General features: G+C 48.6%; 1 protein-coding gene across 1 annotated transcript in view; it reads left to right on the top strand.

Annotated features, from left to right (window-relative positions):
- The window catches only part of LOC137630953 (solute carrier family 23 member 1-like), a 27034-nt gene that overhangs the window by 2485 nt on the left and 17049 nt on the right, over positions 1-7500 (top strand).

Below are 7500 nucleotides of genomic sequence, written 5' to 3' on the forward strand. Positions count from 1 at the left end.
CTTTAAGCATAAGTATGATAGTAAACAGAACTTGTTTATCTGAAAGAAAAACCATTAAACACCACTTTAATGAGATACCAAGGTATCAAGTCATAAAAAATCTGTATTACAAATCAATCACATTAGCGTTAGAAACGCTTGGCACACATGTCTGAACTTATGCAAGGTTCACCTTTGAAAGAAGGAACAGTCTATATGGGCACTTGGTGCCCTTATTTAGTTTGTAGTACAGTATGTACCTACACACTCACCCTGGACTTAATCGTCCCAATTAAGACCACTGTTCCTCGCAGAGTTAAACAGTAGGGTTAACTACACGACCCACTGCTACCACAGATCTCTTAAGTTCCTCTACTTGCTTCGCATAGTGGCGAAAGAACACCCTGGAAGACTTCCAGCCCGTGTATGAACGGAGATGTTCAAAATCCATACAATTAAAGAAATTTAGGGATGAGGCAACTTTCCTCGGATCGTGACCTGCGGGTGTACTGTCAGGATCCGCTCTGCGAATAAAATATGTCATTTTCGCTCTGAGTTGATTCAGAGATAAATTTGAGCCTGATGTTTCTCCCCTGAATAGTTGACTACCCTTGAAGTCTGAAGTTCTACGAAGATAGACCTTTAGGCATTCTACTGGACATAGAGATGCATCTTCTTTCAGAGGGCAGATTCTCCAGGGACCCCACCTGTTGGTGGGTAACTCATTCTTGGCGAGAAACGTAGGATCCGGAAACAGGTTCAGCTCCCCCCCATCCAGGAACTGAACACGACCTGCCTCTCTCGAGAGGGCTACGATCTCACTAACCCTGGCCCCGGACGCGAGTGCAAATAGGAAAATAACTTTTTGCGTCAAATCCTTTAACGCACATTCTTCATTGCTCAACAAGGAGGCGAAATGAAGAACTTTGTCTAAAGACCATGAGATGGGCTTTGGAGGTGCTGAAGGTCTGAGCCTAGCGCAGGCTTTCGGAACTTTATTAAAGATCTCGTTACCTAGGTCGATCTGGAAGGCAAATAAAATGGGTCTCATCAAAGCCGATTTACACACTGAAATCGTGTTAGCTGCCAATCCTTGGCCATGGAGGTGGATGAAGAAAGATAAGCAGAAATCTGTTGAGATCTCCTGTGGATTCTTTGCCTTTACAAAGGCCACCCATTTTCTCCAAGATGACTCATATTGCCTTCTAGTCGATTTGCACTTGTATTCCTCTAGGAAGTCTATGCTGGCTTTCGAAATCCCGAAGCGCTTTCTCACCGCTAGGGCGAGAAAATCATGAGCTGCAGGGTCTGGGTTTTCTGTAATGAAGCGCAGACAGTCGACTTCTGGACTCGCTGGGTCAGAACTGGATGTGGTAGCGGCACGAACTTCATCTGTAGTTCCAACGCCAAGGGAACCACATACTGTTCGCCCACTTGTGGGCCACTATTGCCGCTACCCCCTTGAAGGATCTCAGTTTGTTGAGGACCCTCAACAGAAGGTTGTGAGGAGGGAACAGATAAATCCTGGACCATCTGTTCCAGTCGAGGGACATTGCGTCCACTGCTTCCGCTAAGGGGTCCTCGTACGGGGACACGTACAGGGGCAACTTCTTGTTGTCTTTCGTCGCAAAGAGGTCTATTTGCAGTTCTGGGACTTGATTCAGAATGAAGGAAAATGATCCTGCGTCTAAGGACCATTCCGACTCTATCGGTGTGAACCTGGATAGAGCGTCCGCTGTCACATTGCGGACTCCTTGAAGGTGAACTGCCGACAGGTACCACTTCTTCTTTTCCGCCAATCGGAAAATGGCTAACATCACTTGGTTGAGAGGTGGTGACCTCGACCCTTGTCGATTCAAGCATCTCACAACCACCTCGCTGTCTGTCACCAATCTTATGTGGATCGAGTGACGCGGGGAGACTTTCTTTAAGGTAAGGAGCACTGCCATAGCTTCTAGAAAGTTTATATGAAAGGTCCTGAATAGCTTGGACCAAGTCCCCTGGACTTTTTTCCGATGAGAGTGACCTCCCCATCCCTCCTTTGAGGTGTCTGAGTGAATCGTCATCGACGGGGGAGGTGGCTGAAGAAGAACCGACTTCTTTAGATGTCTGGCTTGGGACCAAGGTCTGAGAAGAGTACATAGCCGAGGCGGCACTGGTCTTCTCAGGTCTCTTCGCGCGTTTGATGCATACCTTCTCCAAACTCCGGTTGCATCCTTTAGCTGTGCTCTTAGCACTGGGTCTGTCACTGAAGCAAACTGGAGAGAGCCTAGTACCCTCTCCTGTTCGCGTCTTGATATCCTTTCGGAATCTAGAAGTCTCTTGACAGAGCCCGCTATCTCCTTCCTTTTCTTCATTGGGATGGAGAAACTGTGTGACAAAAGGTCCCAGTGGATTCCCAGCCACTGGAACTTTTGGGATGGAGAAAGTCGAGGCTTTTCTTGTTGATCTTGAAGCCTAGGTACTCTAGGAACTGGATCACCTGACTGGAAGCTTGCAAGCATTCGGTCTCGGATGCTGCCCACACCAGCCAGTCGTCCAGGTAGGCTACTACCTGAATTCCCTTTAGGCGTAATTGTTTGAGAGCTGCGCTCGCAAGCTTCGTGAAAATCCTTGGGGCTATGTTTAGCCCGAATGGCATGGCTCTGAAGGCGTACAGTTTCCGTTGTAGCCTGAACCCTAGGTAGGGGGAGAGTCGACGGCTGATTGGAATGTGCCAATAGGCGTCTGACAAGTCTATAGAGACTGAGTATGCCCTCTTGGGCAGTAAGGTCCTTATGTGTTGCAGTGTTAGCATCTTGAATTTGCAATTCACTATGAACTTGTTGAGTGGTGACAAGTCCAGAATGACTCTGAGCTTTTCCGAGTCTTTCTTGGGAACACAAAACAGCCTCCCTTGGAATTTGATGGACTTCACCTTTCGGATCACATTTTTCTCCAACAGTTCTTGAACGTACTCCTCCAAAATGGGGGTGGAGTGTTGGAAAAACCGAAGGCATGGGGGTGGAGTGCTGTACCAGCTCCAACCCAGTCCATTCTTGAGTAGGCTTTGGGCCCAGGGATCGAAGGTCCAGCGATCCCAAAATTTCATCAGTCTCCCTCCTACCGGTATCATTTCACTTGGACTGCCGTCCTGAGGTCTTGCCTCCCTGACCACGACCGCCTCTGAATCCCCTTCCCCTTGAGGGGCGCCTAGACGAGCCTCTGGCTGCTCCTCTAGGTTTTGCACGAAAGGAAGAAGACTGTCCTTCGAACGTTGGGGCGAATGTGGTTGACTGACCTGGCACAGCCTGGGGTACCCACTGAAAGGCAGTCGGGGTTTGTGCCACCATCTGGGGCACTGGAGGCAAAGGCAATTGCAGTTGCTGTTGCTGTCTATAAGGCTTGGCTGGCCGAAATTGTAGCCTAGTCTTCATATTCTTCCTCTTTGGTTGAGGACCCTCATCCGGGGAAGATTTTCTTTTGATAGCCAGGCCCCACTTCTGGAGAAGGTTTCTATTCTCCACGGCGGCCTTATCAACAACCTCTTTGACCACATCGGTAGGGAAAAGGTCTTTTCCCCAAATGTTGGAGGAGATTAACTTCCTTGGCTCGTGTCTCACCGAAGCCCCGGTGAACACGAACTCCCTGCAAGCTCTCCTTGCCTTGACGAAGCTATAAAGGTCCTTCGTCACTGTGGCTAGGTGAGACTTAGCCACTACCATGAACATTTCATGGACCTTGGGGTCACTTGCCATCGTCTCGAGAGTAGTCTGATGAGACATTGAGGCAGCCAGTCTTTCTTTTGTCTCGAACTCTCTTCGTAAAAGAGATTCGGACAGCTTGGGGAGGTCCTCGCCGAATTGCCGTCCGGCAATATCAGCCTCCAACTTTCCCACTGAGAATGTCAGATGGACATCCTTCCAGTCTTTGTGGTCCATAGGTAGAGCCAGCGACAAGGGTTTACACTCCTCCAGGGAGGGGCAAGGCTTGCCGGCCTCGACTGCCTTTAGGACAGCCGCAAACCCTTTCTGTAAAAAGGGGAAGGCTCTATCAGGAGAGGACACAAACGAAGGGAGCTTCTTGCTCAATGCAGCTACCTTCGAATTCGAGAAGCCCCTCTCTTTCATCGAGGATGAAAGTAGGGCTTGAGCCTTAGCGTGGTCCATAATAATGACCTCCTTCGGCTCTGTCTCCTCCCTTGAAGCTGGTTCTTTTCTCAGCCGGACATAGCAGTCCGGATATGATGCCTTGCTGGGCCAGAATTCTACCTCCTCTAGGGGAACTGAACCTAGCTTATCCGAGATGACGATCTTTCCAGTTGTCATCGGCATGTGCTCAGCATACCTCCATGGGTTAGCATCTGAGCATATGGGAAGGTCTTTCACATTGAGCCTTTTCCGGGGCCCATGTGATTCTGCCAGGGACTGCATACGCAGTTCCATTGCAGCCGCCTTCTCCTGATTCTCCTTCTGCATTTGTTGGATCATTCCAACAATCGAAGAGAGGGCCTGTCCCAGTTCTACTGGGAGGCCAGCTGATGTTGAGGGGATAGGCTCCGGCATCTGAACCGGAGTAGCCGACACCTCGTCGACCTCATCCTCTACGACATCTGGGGTTTGAACTTGATCCTGACCTTCTGCCAGGAGGTCTTCTTCCAAACGTTCGTCCAGGTCAGACATCCTGTCACACAACTGGATGTCTTGCATCGCATCTGCGACTTCCTCGTCCACCTGGACTTGATCTTGAAGGATCTCCTCTTGAGGCTGGGGAATCACTGCCTCAGCTGATGCCTGGGGAAAAAGATACGCCCTCATCTTCTCACTTGGAAGATAAGGGCCAGAGGTGTTCTTCTTGAAGCCCCTTACCCAAGTACGAAGCTTTTCCCTAGCTATATCCCTTGATTCCGCCGTTCTAGGGGAATCAAAAGCCTCAGTAATCAGGTTAGTGCATACAGTACATACCTGAGGGTCCCAATACTGGAGATCATCCTTGGAGACAGCGCATGCTGCGTGTCTCCTACAACACTCATGTCCGCAGAGGTTCTTGCTGCGGACATTGCAGAAAACATTTCCGCACTTCGGAGGGTCCTCCTGTAAAGAGAAGAAATTTCCATGAGTATCAAGTGAACTATGTATCACTGGATATGCATAGTATAGCATAACAATTCATAAAGGAAAGACACACACTTGTGTTTCCCTCACAACCCATTGTTGCAGCCTTCCAGATAATAAAATCAAAATGGTTTATCTCTACTAGAGTAACCAATGCAAGGTTTCCAGAGGAAACAGGTGGAGCTCACACCTAGGCAATGATTTTAAAATCCTGGATAATAGACGGGGAAGAACTCTGCTTCCTGTCTGAGGGCAACAGCAAAGGGCCGTGCAAGAAAACACAATAGTGTTAGAAGATACAGTGCTGTACCTAAACTTTTACTATAGTTTTCTTCTTACTGTATATGCTATACAGAAGAATACTAGTACAGTATAGGAGGATGTGTGCCGGCCTGCCTTTGCCGGCCGGCACACATCACAATTAGCTTTAAAGTATACTACTTAACAGCTATAGGGCGGCAGCCCTCTGGTTCAAATGCCTGTGCCGGCGGCAGCAGCTGCCGGCCAGCAACAGCCAGTGTTGGCCGGCAATGATTGCCGGCCAGCAACTACACAAGGTAGTACCCAGCTGCCGGCCACACTCTTGGTGACCGGCAGACAAGGACTGACATAAGCCGGCCGGCAAAGGTACAAGACCGATGCCAGCCGGCAGCAAAAGAACCAGAAGACTACACCTGCCCGGCTGCCGGCCTCATAGGCCGGCAGCCGGGACAGGTACAGCACTAGAAGAAAATAGAATGGATGCCGGGATAAGAGTGTACACAACCCCCCAAGCCCGGCAACCGAAAGAGTGCATATAAGGAAGGGGAGAAACTTAATTCAGGCTTCCTTGACCAATGCCGTCCGGCTCTGCCGGCAGGCATGGATGAGGGACCAAGAGAGGTCCGGGCAGCACTCGAAAACATAAGACCCTTGCCGTCCAGCATCTCTGCCGGCCGGCAATGGGCTTAGTCAATTCCACATCCCAACCTATACTAGGTCCAGAAGTAGAATGACATACAGTACAGTAATACCCCTGCCGGCCAGCTCTGCCGGCCGGCAAGGTACAGTACAGTAATGGCTAGGCCATTACGGAGATAGAGGGGGAAGGGACAAGAGGGTCCTGCCAACCTTGCTTTAGTGACAGATCACCCGCACCCAAGAACTTTGTCTTAGCCTAAGGGAGATCTAAGGGAAAGGGCCAGCACAGTAGTATAATACCTGCCAGCTTCCAGAGCACCAAAACAAGGAAGGCGTTGCTACTCCCAAGGGAAGATTTTATCCTCCCCGAGAACAGCAACAGGACTTAGTCTGGTCGATCACACAAGAAGGAATCATAACTACAGAAACCTTCGATAGTGACCTAAGGGAGCTAAGCTCCCTTTGTAAGTGTTAGGTCAGCGAGGGAGACTCTGCCCCAAGCCAGACAACACGGACTCAGACTAAAAACTCTGTTGTTCTGTCCCTCTTTGAACCAGACTCTGCTGGAACAGGAAGGTACAGTAACACCCTAGTATAGTTTTATCGAAAATAAATTCGGAAAAAACCACTTAGGGATAAGCCCAAGGCTTAAACAGAGGGAAAGGGATTGCATACCTTCTCCGAAGAAAAGAAAGCAACCGGGGAGTATAATAAAGTATACTAAGGCTCCCTAAGCAATTAGCCTAGGCACCAAGAGAATCGATTACCTAATTCACCGAAACTCTCACGTATACAATCTTGGAAATATTCCACACAGTCTAAAATGTATAAAATATAGCCTAAAGCTTCAATAAAATTTTAATTACACTCGGAAAAACCAAAATCATGCATTAAGTACTAGGACCAAACGACTAGGCTACATGGCCTAGCGTAGGCCAGAATGGCGAATACTTCGCCAAATAATACTAAGCACGAAAGGAAATCCTATGTAAAGCTAAATAGCTAAATTTTATTAAGCAAAACAACCAGGAATGTCACTCTGACTAACTAATTTATACCTAGCGAGTGACAGTGTCCAGGACACCTCTGGTAGGCTACGGCTCTTGTATCAAAGATTAATCCTATTAATCACTCAAAATTTTACCAAGAGCCTACATTTATACATAACAGACACTATACTCAACTTATCCGAAGTCAACGAAGACGAAGAAGCCATGAAAAGCTGAATAAATCCAAGGTTTGCGAGAAAAACAGGAAAAAACACCGAGTTGTTAAGCTACGCAAAAAGGAATGCAGATGGCGCCAGGATTGGCGCCAGGCACGCATACGAATCGGGGGATAGGGAAGCCTTGGGAGCGGCTCCCCTTTTTCTTTCCCGAATTCGTATCTCGTCAATCTCCCTCCTACGAGACGAATCTCTGTTCAGGTCGTAGATTGCCATGTGACGTGTCTAGAATACGTCCTCTGATATGTCGCGATATCCCTTTCACGAGGGATACTCGCTCCAGGAGTTAGAATTCTGGTACCT

The sequence above is a fragment of the Palaemon carinicauda genome, chromosome 39, assembly GCF_036898095.1.
Source record: "Palaemon carinicauda isolate YSFRI2023 chromosome 39, ASM3689809v2, whole genome shotgun sequence".
In the NCBI taxonomy this organism is placed as follows: domain Eukaryota; kingdom Metazoa; phylum Arthropoda; class Malacostraca; order Decapoda; family Palaemonidae; genus Palaemon; species Palaemon carinicauda.